The 13,492-nt window shown below is 40.9% G+C and overlaps 1 protein-coding gene across 9 annotated transcripts in view; it reads left to right on the top strand.

Moving 5' to 3' along the window:
• The first annotated feature begins 304 nt into the window (after window positions 1–304).
• The window catches only part of LOC135319843 (coiled-coil domain-containing protein 144A-like), a 71,637-nt gene continuing 58,449 nt past the window's right edge, over window positions 305–13,492 (top strand). For 7 of the 9 annotated variants that reach the window (XM_064481751.1, XM_064481753.1, XM_064481750.1 and 4 more), the window contains exons 1-3: window positions 305–394; window positions 1,649–1,796; window positions 5,351–5,438. The gene's annotated coding sequence lies outside the window, so the exon portion shown is untranslated. Of the gene's footprint in view, window positions 395–1,648; window positions 1,797–5,350; window positions 5,439–6,019; window positions 6,176–13,492 lie in introns of all 9 variants that reach the window. The other 2 variants (XM_064481745.1, XM_064481746.1) reach the window with 2 other exon arrangements.

Here is a 13,492-nt window from a genome sequence, read left to right as displayed (position 1 = left end):
TTGGGGAGGTGTTTTTTCCTTTTCATCCTGTAGGTGTCGTCACCTAAGTCCTGAATGTTTAGTGCTTTCATTTTCTACGAATTCTGAATTATACCTTTTATATCAAAATCAGGTTTTTCACATGGTACTTTTAAAATTTTGCTAAATATGCCTTTAATTAAAATTGAGGCCCTGTGTTGAGGTCTCCTGAAAGGCAGTGTAGAAGCCCATGAAAATTTTGAAGGAGGTGATCATGCTTCACATCTGTGGAAATTCTATTTAAATTTAATGTTAAAGAGCATTTTATCTTTGCCTTTCATTCCAGGAACTTGTGTCCCTGAAGCCTGGTAAAGCTGCAGAGCTGGTTGCTACTCACTTTTCTAAACAGATTGAAACAGTCCTTAAAAAACTTCAGGTAAATTTTGCACTCACCCTAGACATCATAACCACAGAAGCCCCCACCCCATATCTTCTGCTGTAGTAGCTGCAACGGTATTCTCTTTGGGTTTCATGTAATTTATTCAGACTTCTGTCATCCTCACATTGTGTTAATGATGACTAGAATTTTTCTTGGAAAATCTTAATTGGAATATAGCTGTATTAATGTTGAATACTGAGATGCTCAGTTGGAAGTACTGTATGTATCATGCAGCTAGTATTCCACTCGTCACCACCACGGCACTGCTGGGAGAGTGCTTTGCTCACTACCTTTATGGCCACTGAGTGGTAGAGATAGGGAACAGGACGGTGACAGGGACATGTAGCACAACCCAGGGTCCCCACGTGGCAGTAATAGTAGTAGGAGACACGTACACAGGATGGAAACCACAGCAGTGAGTGGGAGGCAGCTGGCATAAGAGACAGAGATGCGGAGTTCATTCACTGACACGCTTCATTTTCCCACTACTGTGCCCCCCACCCCCCACCTCCCACAGTATGGTAGTCTCTGGGGGGCACAGATAAGTGTACATTGTTTTCTTTAATTTTTTCATAGGAGCTGAGAAGCACTTGTATAAGCACAGTACAGTGTTAAAAGCTCTACACCAGACATAGTAAAAAAGTGCTGCAGGAACAAGAGGAGAGAGGGATCGACTGTGTGAGAGAGTCAGACAGGAGTTCCTAGATACGCACGAACTGGGCTTAAATAATTGGTATCAGTTGTCTAGGCAGAGAATTGGGCAGGAGTTCTAGATAAAGGGTCCTGGGTGTGCAGAGACTTAAAGGCACAAAGCGTCATGCATTTTCAGAGGATGACGTGGGGGCGACAGCAGAAGATGAAGCTATAAATATGTCGGGGGGAAGAGTTAGAAGTATAGAGACTGGAAAATAGGGTTTGGGGGCTTACAGTGAACAGTTTAATATGTAAAGCTAAGAAATAATATACTGAATCTTCTGTGTGCTGGAGAATTACTAAGTGTTTTACGCAAGGGAACTATACCATTAGATTCAATTTATAGAAAGTTAACCCTGTAGTGTGAGTATGACTTAGAGGCGCCACCGCTGAATATTGTTACTGAAGATTGTTTTTCCACTTAAATGAGAAATACCATGCTTTAGAAGGTCTCTGATGTAATTTGCAGTTTTACCTGGCCAAAAAGCAGTCTTGGTAACGTACTTTTTACCTGTAGCTTTAATTATAGATGTGATTACATAATGCTTTTTGTTTTAGAGAAGATGTCGTTGTAAATCAAGAATTGCTGCAAACGTCTCCGTGTGTCGCAGAGCAGTTCACTGAGCTGTTGTGTCCGTTCAGCCCCAACCGGGTTATAGAGATGCTGCCAGGCCTGGAGTGCTGCCACCTGGAAGAAAGCATTCAGGTGAGACCAATGGTGTAGAGGAGGCAAGAGTCAACTTCCCTTAATCATTCACCATTGTATAAATGAGCAAAGGGAGACTCATATTAAATTATCTGCTTAAGTTTATACCTGGTAAGTGCTAGCACCTGAGATTAAACCCAGACAGTCTGACTCCATGGTGCATGGGCTCCATTGCTGTGATAAAGTTCTTCTTTGTTTATTCCAGTAAAATCAGAAACAGCACGTGTCCATCATTGTTATTAGTCAAGGTTCACAGCCATTATAGCCAACTTGATAAATGTAGAAAAAGGAATACCATAAAAATACTAAGAACAAAACACACTCTAACTTGCAGGCACTGATGTCACATGGTCCTGCTGTGCTGGGACCTACAGGCTGAATGGCAGCCAGGAGCCTTAGCGCAGGCATTGCCTGGATCCTCTTTTCCTCGTATTCTCCTGTTTCCAAATGAAAATGAATGTGCGCACACATACGCGCGTACCTGTGTGTATACGCATATACACATGAACTCTAGTCTAGGAGAAGAGGTAGCACATTCCCTGTTTAAAATTTGTTTTTAAGCCTCCATCAGGTCTCCTTTCCTCTGCTGTCAGTACTCATGAAACGGTAACCTGCGTTTTCCACATCCACCTCCTGAACTGCCCACACACTTAAAAATTTTTAATTATGAAATATTTCAAATGTATAGAAATGTACAGAACATCAGGTACATGTATACCCACCAACCCAATTTTATAAATGTGAACACTCTGCTGTACTGGCTTCTATGTTTGTTGTTTTGTTGTTTGTTTTAGAAATAAAGCACCCATTACCTGTTATGTCCCCCTGAGCTTATCACCCACGTGAAGATGGGCAGTTTCTCCTTCCCATCCATGTTTATTTTTCCTATATGTGCATTTACCTAAGGAACACAAGATACAGTTTTATATATTTTAAAAACTTGTATTAATGATATACTGTATGTATCCAAATGCAAATTGTTTTTTTATTAATTTTTATCTATCTTTATATGTATAGATCTAGTTCATTCATTTTAACCTTTATACAGTAGTCTATTGACTGACCACAACATTGTACACTGACTATACTTCAATAAAAAAAGTAAATAAATAAAAGCAGTCTACTGACTGACCCGCCACAGTTCATGTATTTCCCTATTCGTGGACGTTCCGATTGTCTGCAGTCCTTGGCCGTTACAGACTGCTCCATGGGACATCTTTGTGCGTATCTCCTAGGTACTCAGGTGAGGTTTCTCTAAGTAATGTGCCTTAATATCCCCGGGAAGTGGGATTCTTTAGACAATAGAGTAGCTTAATTCCATTGGTTTTTGCCAAGTTGATTTCTTAGTTTCCATTCTCCTCATCCGTGTTTTTAGTTTGCTGTTTTTCCACATCCTTGCATGTTCCTAATATTTAGACGTCTTACGTCTTTTTTTATTTGATAGAGCATGACACGTAGCCTTGTTGTTTTAGACTCTTAATTTCTGCCAGTTCTGATGGTTCTCATTGATCACTCGTGACTCTTCGTCGCTTTCCATGTGTTCAATGACACTTTGGGTTTTCTTGTCCCTGAACTATCTGTTCACATCACTGGCCCGTTTTCCTAGTGAGGATTTGCCCTTTGTACTGATTTCTCAAAGTTCTTGTTATTTCTGGGTTTCTGATGCTAAGTGCTCTTTTATGTTGGAGGTGCCTCCTTCCATGCTGTTATGGCATATTTTTTAAATTCGTTTTCAGTGATTTCCATTTTAATTATCAGTATTTTCCTTTAAAGTTAAGTTTTTGTGTGTGTGACTTTTATTTCCATTCCTACTTTAATGGCATAAAGGATATCCTCTTACATGAGTTTTATAGTTTGGTTTTTTACATTTTACCTGGAATTTATTTTTGTAAACAGACCAAGAGAGGGATTTATATATTATTTCCATGTGGATGACTGATGATCCACGTGTCATTTTGTCCTTTCTTCCCTTATTTTTAATGCCATACACCAAACTCCCAAATATACGTAGGTGTTTCTGCGGATTCTGTTCTCTCTTTTTTGGTCATTTTTCTTTCCTTATACTAATACCACAGATTTTAATGAAAACAGCTTTAGAATAAGATTTACTAGTTGAAAGAAAATTCTTCCCTCGTCATTCTTTTTCTTTGAAACCCTTTGGCTGTTCTTGGCCTCTTACTATTTCATATCAGTTTAGGAATCACATTGTCACATACCTTTATAAATAATACTTTTTCTAGGATTTTGATGAAGAAATGCATTGAATTTATAGATTCATTCCAGGAGAATTGACATTTTATGGTATTGTTTTCACATCCAGCACCATGGTTGCCTTTTAAAAATGCCCTTTGTGCTCTTTGGTGAGGTTTTGTCACTTAATATAACATCTTACTTGTCTCTTGCATATTTTCTTAAATTTGTTCCCAGATACTTAAACTTCTTGTTAACATTCTAAAGAAAATTTTTTGAAATGACATTTTTTACTGATTACTTTTGGTGCATGTTACTAAGTTTAGCATGTTGTTTTATATCTAGCAACGAGGCTGAAGTATTTTTTCATTCAAATAGTGTCTAGATTTTTATTACGACCGTAATATTTTGTGAGAACCATGGTAGTTTTTTTCCTTTCCAATCTTATGCTTTTCTCAGTCTCCTGTCAGAGGTCTAGGAGCTCTGGGGTTTTACTGAAAAGAGGCAATGACAGTGTGCACTGTCGTTCCTGATTTAAAAGTGAATGTGTCTACCATTTTATATTAAATATGGCTTTTATTGTAGGATTTTAACAGCTTTTTTTTTTTTTATTAAATTACAAAAGTTCCATTCCCAGTTTGGATTAGAGTGTTTTATATTGTTTTTATTTTTGTCAGGAACGGGTGCTGTGCTGCATTTTATCAAATGATTTTTTTCTCTATTTATTGAGATGATCACATATTTTCCTTCTTTGATCTGTTAACCTGTTAATGTGTTATTTGTGCTTCTCTTTTTCCTTAGTAAGAAAGTATTATTCTACTATATTAGTCTTTCCAAAGACTAACTGGGGATTTTTAAAAACCTCTGTTGTTTCTCTGTTGATTCTGTGACATTCTCTTCTGTACTACTTTTCTTTGTTTTATCGTAGCTTAATTGCTGTTTTTCATTTACTCCCTAGAAACTTAGTTTATGAATTTTTATTGAGATCCCACAAGCGAATGTGTAGTGGTTTCATTGTCATTTTGTTCTAAGTATTTTGTGTGTAGTTACACTGGTCAATTTCTGGTGTATATTACTATTTATATATTCATGTTACCTTTTGTGTCATGGATATGCATAATTCAGGTTCACAAACAACTTTTAAAATAAAAAGTAGAAAAAAATGAATGACCTTTGTTCAGTTAGAGTCCCAAATGGGCCACTCCAAGACTAGAAAGTCAAATATTTGCATGTTATACTGTAAAGTAACATACTTCTAGGGTTTGAATTCATTTTTTATTATCCAGGGTTTTTTTTTTCATTCTTAATAGAATCTTGACTCCATGAAAAAGATCTGTGAAGGTTTGTCATTTCCTTTTTCCTAGATTACTCAGAAGTATCAGCTTCAAGAAGTCACTGCCTAACTATTTGAAAAGAAAGGAGATATTCATGGTGCCTTTTTTAATGCTAGAGGTAAGATTTTACTCTGTGTGCTTTGTCATGTTTCTGTCTAGCCCCCTATCCATTTCATCAGTCCCATCTTTTTTTATTTGATGTATAAAACTGTAAGTTTTCATCATTCCATCTTAATTTCTTATGTCTCAAAGTAAGTTGCAGACAGGGTACATTTTATCTGTAAGTATTTCTATCACATGTGTCATTAACTAGAGTTGCTTTCTTTGTGGCATTTTTTGGAGGTAAAATAACCATATGCAATGCACAAGTGTTAATTGTGGCATTTATTGAGTTTTAACAAATGCATACATCTGTGTAACCCTAGTCCCCAACAAAATAGAGAACATCACCTTCAACCCAGGAAGTCCTTTCTTTCACAGTCAGTCCCCACTTCCATCCCCCAGAGATAACCACACTTCCGATTTTTTTTCCATTGTGGATGAGTTTTGCCTGTTTTATTCATTCATATCAGTGGAATCATTCAGTAGCTACTCTAGTAGAATTCTCCTTTCACTCAGCGTAATTGTTTTGAGGCTTATCTCTGTCACTGCACGTGTCAGTCTTTGTGCCTGTTACTGCTGCCCGCTGTTTAACTGTAGGAAGACAGCACCGCTTCGCCGTTCTCCTGGTGACTGACACCCGGGTTAGTTCCAGCTTCTGATTATTCCGAGCACAGTTGCTGTGACCACGCTTGTACGGAAATGCTCTCCTTCCCCTGCAGTCACTGCCAAGGAGTGGGGCTGGGATATCGCAGGGTAGGCATCGGTTCAGTTTTGTAAGCAATTAGCAGGCATTTTCCCAAAGTGATTGTGGCATTTCACGTTCCACCAGTGATGTATGAGAGTTGTGGTTGTTCCTCATTCTCGCCAACAGTTTGTCCTATCAGTTTTTCAAAAATTTTTTTCTATTCAATTGTTGTAAAATAAAATTTATTACCATTAAGTACATTCACATTGTTCTGCAGCCATCACCACCTTCCATCTCCAGATCTTTTTGAACTTCCCAAACTCATTAGGTAATTACTCCCATTCTTCCCTGCCCCTGGCAACCACCATTCTACTTTAGACTCTATGCATTTGATTAGTCTGGATACTTCATATAAGAGGAATCGAACAGTGTTTGGTTTTTTTTTTTGTTTTTTTGTTTTTTTTTGGTGGTGATAGGTAATTAGGTATGTTTATTTATTTTTAGAGAAGTTCCTGGGGATTGAACCCAGGACCTTGTGTACGCTAGGCGTGCGCTCTACCACTGGGCTATACCCTCCCCAGTATTTGTCCTCTTTGTTTCTAGCTTACTGCACTTAAACCATAAGATCTTCAAGATTTATCCGTGTTGTGGCACATAACAGAATTTCATTAATTTTTTTAAAGCTAAGTAACACTCCATTTTATGTATACACCACATTTAGTTTTTACGTTCATCCATCCATGGACACTTGGGTTGCTCCCACCTTTTGACTCGTGTGAATAACGCTGTTACGAACATGAGTGCAAATACTTTTTGAGTCTTTACTTTCAATTTTTCGGGATATATACTGAGAAATGATATTGCTGGGTTAAATGGTAATTGTATTTTTAATTGTCTCAGGGACCACCGTACCATTTTCCATAATGGCTGCATCACTTTACATTCTCACCGGCAGTGCACCAGGGTTTCAGCTTCTCCACATCCTCACCAACATATGTTGTTTCCTGTTTTCTTGACGGTAGCCATCGTCGTGGTTGTGAAATGTTACGTATCAGCTTTTAAACACTGTCACCTAGCTAGGAATAGATTAGGGGTGTCCTATTTTTAATTTAAAAAAATGGTTCCTATTGGCTTCTTGTTTTTTTCTAGCCGTATGATTGTGAAACAGGCCAGGAACACTATTCCACAGAGCATTTGTGTAGGCTCTTACCCTCTTTTAGTCTCTGCATTACCCCGACATCTCTTTTTTCCCTTGCAATTTCTTTGTTGATGATATCGTGAACCTAATTTTAAAGGGTAAGTAAAAGTACTCGTGGCATGGATAGGGAGTGGGGAAGCGGGAGGTCTTCTCAGGGAGTGAGATGGCCATTTGCAAAGGCACAGGGATGTGAAGGAATGCGAGCCTGTAGGAGAGGAACCGGCAGCCCTACGGGGGCACAACTGTCCATGTATAGGCAGGTGAGGCTAGAGACAGACGTTAGGTCCAGATTTGGAAAGATTTTGTAAGACGTGCTATGAAGAATTGGGACTGGTTATGATTTCACACAGGATCAACTGAAGGTTTCTAAACAAGGAGCTGATGTGATACTATGTTTCATAAAGACTGCTCTGTGGACCCAAGGAGGATCTATGAGAGGAGGGTGGAGAAGGAGGAGGGAACACCGGAAGCAGAGAGCACTTGTGGGGTACTGCAGTAGTACAGGTGTGACTCAGTGAGGACGTGAGCTGGGCGTGGCAGTGGTCGTGGAGTGAGAGGAGGTGGATTTGAGAACTTACTGATCATTTGAATGTGGTACGGGGTGAAGGAGAGGGGATTAATGATGACTCTGAACTTCAGCTTAACATGAGCCTGTGAGGAACCTCAGGGAAAGGAGCAGATTTGGATAGAAGGGGTAGATGAAGATCAGCTTCAGCTTGTATTAAGAAGCCTTTGGAACATCAGTTAAGGGGGTGTAAGAATCCAGAATTCAGCAGAGTAGGGGATCCTGCAGCTGTGTGTTGAGGAGAGGCCACACCCGAGGCTGTGCACTACGCTGTCGTGATAGACCTGTCATGTCCTTTTTATTCCCACCCATCCCTCTTTCTCATAACCCAGTATGAATTTTACTCCCTTACTGTAAGTTTGGATTAATCGTAAACTTGATTGCTTTGCCTAAAGAACATCATGATTGACTGTGGTGGCACAACGGAAGCGAAAGTGGGGCACAATTGGTGATATTTGGTATTTTGAATCTGTTCCAGTGCAACTAGTGATGCTTTCTGTATACAGAGCAAGTCTCATCTAAATGACAGAGATCACTCTTAATAACTTTGTTGTTTCTTGGGTTTTATCTTTAAAATATGTTAATTCAGATATTGATGGATGGGAGATATAAAGTGTTCCTTTCACCTCCTAGAGACTGCAAAGCAAGCTTCCAGAGAGAGCACATCAAGATGAACGTCAGTTCTTGAGTATAATTGACGATTTGTTTTTCCGTGGACCCCACGTTTTAAAAAATGTTGAATGATAACTGTATCTGTTAAATAGTAATTACATTGACCTGCATAATTAGTTTGTCCACTTTAATAGTGATCCCAATTTTGTCTTAGTTTTCAAGGGCTTCTAGTAGGAAGTGAGAGAAACCGTTGTGATTTTGTGCTGCTAATTGTCAGGAGAGGTCATTGTACAGGAACTTAGGTGCTCTTCACTGATCCTGATGAATTTTTTGGCTATGTTTTTGTACTTGTGTTTTGGTTATTATAAATGAGTTACCTACTAACACCCTAAAAATTACTATAATGTGCTGAACAACAGCAAAGTGGGCTTCTAGTCAGTAAGTAGTAGCCAGTTTTTCTGTGTTGAATTTATATAATTTTAGCACAATGCAGCAAAGTTTGACAGTTTAGAATTTTAAGTCTTTGTCACAGATACATAGTTTCCATGACATTCCTTGATAGTAAAAAATTACTGAACTTACAAAATTGTGGTACAATATACATAACATAAAATTCACTGTTGTAGCCATTTTTAAGTATTCAGTTCAGTGGCGATAAGTACATTCACATTGTTGTGCGATCCACCACCATCCATCTCCAGAACCATGTCAGCTTCCCAAACTGAAACTCTGTGCCCATTAGACAGTTACTCCCCATCCCTCCTCCCGACGCAGCCCCGTTAAGCATTCTCCTTTCTGAATTTGATTATTCTGTGTATCTTGTATAAGTGGAATCAAGCCACATTTGTCCCTTTTTGTCTAGCTTACTACATTTAGTATTACGTCTTCAAGATTGGTCCATGTTGTGGCACATGTCAGAATTTCATCCTTTTTGTTGTTTTAAATGGAAAGATAGCCAGTTTACAATATTGTGTCAATTTCTGGTATATAGCGTAATGTTTCAGTCATACATATACATAGGTAGGTTATTTTTCATACTTTTTCATTATACATGACTACAAGATACCGAATATAGCTCCCTGTGCTCTACAGAAGAATCTTGGTATTTATTCTATTTATCGAGTAGTTAGTATCTGCAAGTCTCAGACTCCCAGCTTATCCCTTCCCACCCCTTTTCCCCCTTGGCAACCATAAATGTGTTTTCTGTCTGTGTGTCTTTTTCTGTTTCGTAAATAAGTTCATTTTTGTAAATGAATTTCATTCATTTTTAAGGTTAAATAATAATCCGTTTTATGTATATACCACATTTTGTTTATCCATTCATTCATCCATCTGTGGGTTGCTTCCACCTTTTGACTATTATGAATAATACTGTTAGAAACATGAGTGTGCAAATATGTTTTGAGTCCCTGCTTTCAATTCTGGGTATACACCGAGAAGTGGGATTGCTGGATTAAGTGGTAATTGTATTTTTAATTTTTTAAGGAACTGCCGTATCATTTTCCATAGTGGTGTATCATTTGACATTCTCGCCAGCAGTGCACAAAGGGTTGCAAGGCTCTACGTCTTCACCGACACTTGTCATAGTCTGTTTTCTTGATAGTGCCCAGCCTAGTGGGCGTGCGGTAGCATCTCAGTGTAGTTTTGATAGGCATTTCCCTAATGATTAGTGATGCTGAGCATCTTTTCTTGGCCTTACTGGCCATTTGTATGTCTTTGGAGAAGGGTCCATTAAAATCCTTTGCCCACTTTTGAATTGGATTGTTTTCCTATGACTTGATGTTTTCCAGTAGCCCTTCTGAGGTTCAGAGAATCACTTGGTAGGTGATTTTTAGATTGTTTTACCCTTTTAACACACTGACGCATTTCTTGGACTCCTTAGCCCACACATTCCTTTAAATACCTTTACCCTAATTCTGTGTAGATTATCTGTTTTTGGAACTTCTGTAAATGCTTGATTGGCTTTTTCATATTTAGTTCAGCTAAACCTTTACTACTATTTTTGTAGTGTCAGAATGTGTTCAGCCAATTTGACTGTTAGGTTTGTTGCATTTATTGCATTTTTATTTTTCAATTTATTGTTACGAAAGTAATTTCTGCAGACATTACATGAAAGATTGAGGAAAACGTAGGAAGAATGCTTCCCCAAGGTCACTGTAGTGATTTGTGGGTGATGTGTCTGGAGAAGTCAGTTCGTTGAATTCTAGAGAAGATAAATTTCTCAGTAGTAGTCTCATAATTACCATTTACTGTCAGATCCAATTCTGACTGTACACTTAAGAGTTCTGGAGTATTTGCTTATTACAGGACACTGTCCTAGTTCCTAAAGGTTACGCACAGATGGCTAAAACACAGTCATCACCCAAAGAACTGTAGTCTCTTGAAGGAGACAGATAATGTAAATTAAAAGTTCCAATGCAGGTAGAATTGTGTTTTACAAAAGAGGTACAGTGAGAGTGACAAAGGATTGTTGGGAATTAGGGAATTATTGTAACTGATGGATCAGAGGTACTTTCATGGAAGATGTGGCATTGAAACTAAGACTGGAATTATGAATAGGAATTTGAGAGGCAGAAGCAAGGGAAGTGTCCTGTAGGCTGGGGGGAACATGATCGTGAAAGCACCTGGCTGGTCCCCTCGGGGAGCAGGAGATGACCCAGTGATACAGGAGTGGGAGGTGAGAAGGTGTAGCGGACTGTTTCCTGTGTTTACTTAGGGTCAGAGGTTGGCTGACTTTCTGCTTTTAAAAAAATAGGCGTCTTTGATGGCTTTTGTGAGTGAGACTGATGTGTTTGGCTTTGTGTTGAAGAGAGCTCTAGTATTGGTATAAAAGGGAATGAGGAAGGCAAGATTTGGACAGTGTAACGAAGGGGCGGCTGCTGGAGTGCAGTCGAGGTGTGGAAGGGCCCCCGGGGTGAAAGGAGTGGGCGTATGAGAACACGGTGGTAGAAGTAACAGCATGAACAGTTTGTCTGAACGTGCGGGTGAGGGGCAGACAGGAAGGCGTCACAGATGGCGGAGATTTATAAACTGGCTGATTTAAAGTGTTAACCTGTTAATATGTTATGTGTGCTTCTCTTTTTTCTTAGTAGGAAAGTATTATTCTACTTTATTAATCTTTTCAGAGACGAATTGAGGATTTTTTAAAACTTCTGTCTCTTGTTTCTTTCTACGACATTCATTTCTGTACTACTTTTCTTTGTTTTATCGTAGCTTAGTTGATATTTGTTTACTCACTAGATATTCTCAGTTTGAGGTTCCACAAGCTAATGTGTAGTGGTGTCATTGTCATTTTGTTCTGAATATTTTGTGTATAGTTACGCTTGTCAGTTTCTGGAGTATACTATTATTGTTTACATGTTCATGTTACCTTTTGTGTCGTGGATACACATAATTCAGGTGCATAACAACTTATAAAGTGGAAAAAAATGGTGACCCTGGTTCAGTTAGTGTCCCAAATGGGCCACTCCAAGACTGGAAAGTCAGATGTTTGCACATGATACTGTAAAGTAGCGTACAACTAGGGTTTGAATTCATTGTTTATTATCAAGCTTTTTTTCCCCATCTTAACCAGGATCTTGAGACTCCAGGAACAGGATTTGTGAAGGTTTATCTTTTATTTCCTAGATTACCCGGAAGTATCAATTTCTTGAAGTCACTGCCTTTCTATTAGAAAAGAAAGGAGATATTCATGGTGCCTTCTTAACCAGGAGGCCACCCATGCCCAGCTCCTGCTGTGCCTAGAAGGCCTGTCAGGAAGAACACCAGGAGGGGACTGCAGAACAGTGACCGACCTTGGGTCACTGCTGGGCCCAGGCAACAAGAAGCAACGAGTCCCTGTGGGCAGGAGGTCGGCATGTGCACGGACAGCAGAGCAGAGGTGCTGGCACCAGGAGGCCAGGTGGACACTGGGGTGCAGACTTCCGTCTCCCTTCTCCACCTGCTGGCCTAGCTCTGCGTGGGGCGATGGCCAGCCAGAGGCTTTAGGAGGGATGGGGAAACTGAAGTTAGAGGCAGAAGGAACTTCCCAGGATTCACGTGGGGGCGAGTCCAGGGTGGGCGGTGCTGGCTTCCTGAGGCCAGGACAGCTCTGCTGCATCCCCGCTCACCCGGGCCAGGAGCGCCCCCCCTCCCGGTGTGAGCGGTTGGCACACGACCAGCACCCTCTCCTTGAGCAGGGCAGGTCACCCCAGGGTCATGAGATTGGGGTCAGTCTGTGAGTTCAGGGGTGGGTACCCCCGCCTCCTCACTGTGACCCTGTCTGAGCCTCAGTTTCTTCACCTTGAAATGGGGGGAGGGTAACAGTGCCGGCCTGGCCAAGGCAGGAGGCAGAGGTGGGTCCAGGCTTTAGCTCCAGGAGAGTCTGGAGGGGTTAAGGGAGGAAGGGAGCTTCCTGGCAGGAGTGCAGGTGGGAGACTGAAGGGGCACCTGAGGGGCCATGTGACAGGCAGCAGGGTGGGTGGGGCAGAGAGGAGGCAGTTGGATGTCAAAGTCACAGCCAGAGACTGAGGTCTGACCCCACCCTCATCCTCCAAAGAATAGGTCACTCTTGATGTGAGGAGGCAGAGGTGGGAGGGGTCTCTGCACTGACATGGGCTCAGGTTCAGAGAGTGGGGCTGCAGGGAGGCTGGGAGATGCCTGGAATGACTTTTCTCCTCTGCCCCACTGTCCTGCATCCCCTCTGGCTGGGTTTGTAGATCCTTCCCTGAAAGATGGGATTGGGGAGGGGTGAGTTCAGAGAGGTCACAGAGGCCCAGAATGGTAATGACCCCCATGGCCACCATGGGGCTTGCAGTCCCAGAGCCCGTGGGGCCATGCCAGTCTGTCCAGATGGGCACAGCCGAGGCTACTGTTGCCTGTGGCCTTGGCCGGGGCTGCCCACTGTTCCCACCCAGGCCTAGGTGGGAGAGGGCGTACCGGGCCCCTGACTCCCTGTCACCCTTTGAAATGTGAGGGCTTGGCTTCTCTGTTTCATTCAACAGGAAGTGGTTAGAGTAGTTGAAATCCCTT

This window comes from Camelus dromedarius, chromosome 33, assembly GCF_036321535.1.
Source record: "Camelus dromedarius isolate mCamDro1 chromosome 33, mCamDro1.pat, whole genome shotgun sequence".
In the NCBI taxonomy this organism is placed as follows: Eukaryota; Metazoa; Chordata; class Mammalia; order Artiodactyla; family Camelidae; genus Camelus; species Camelus dromedarius.
Note: the sequence above shows the minus strand (reverse complement) of the source record. Positions and strands in the feature narration are given on the sequence as shown.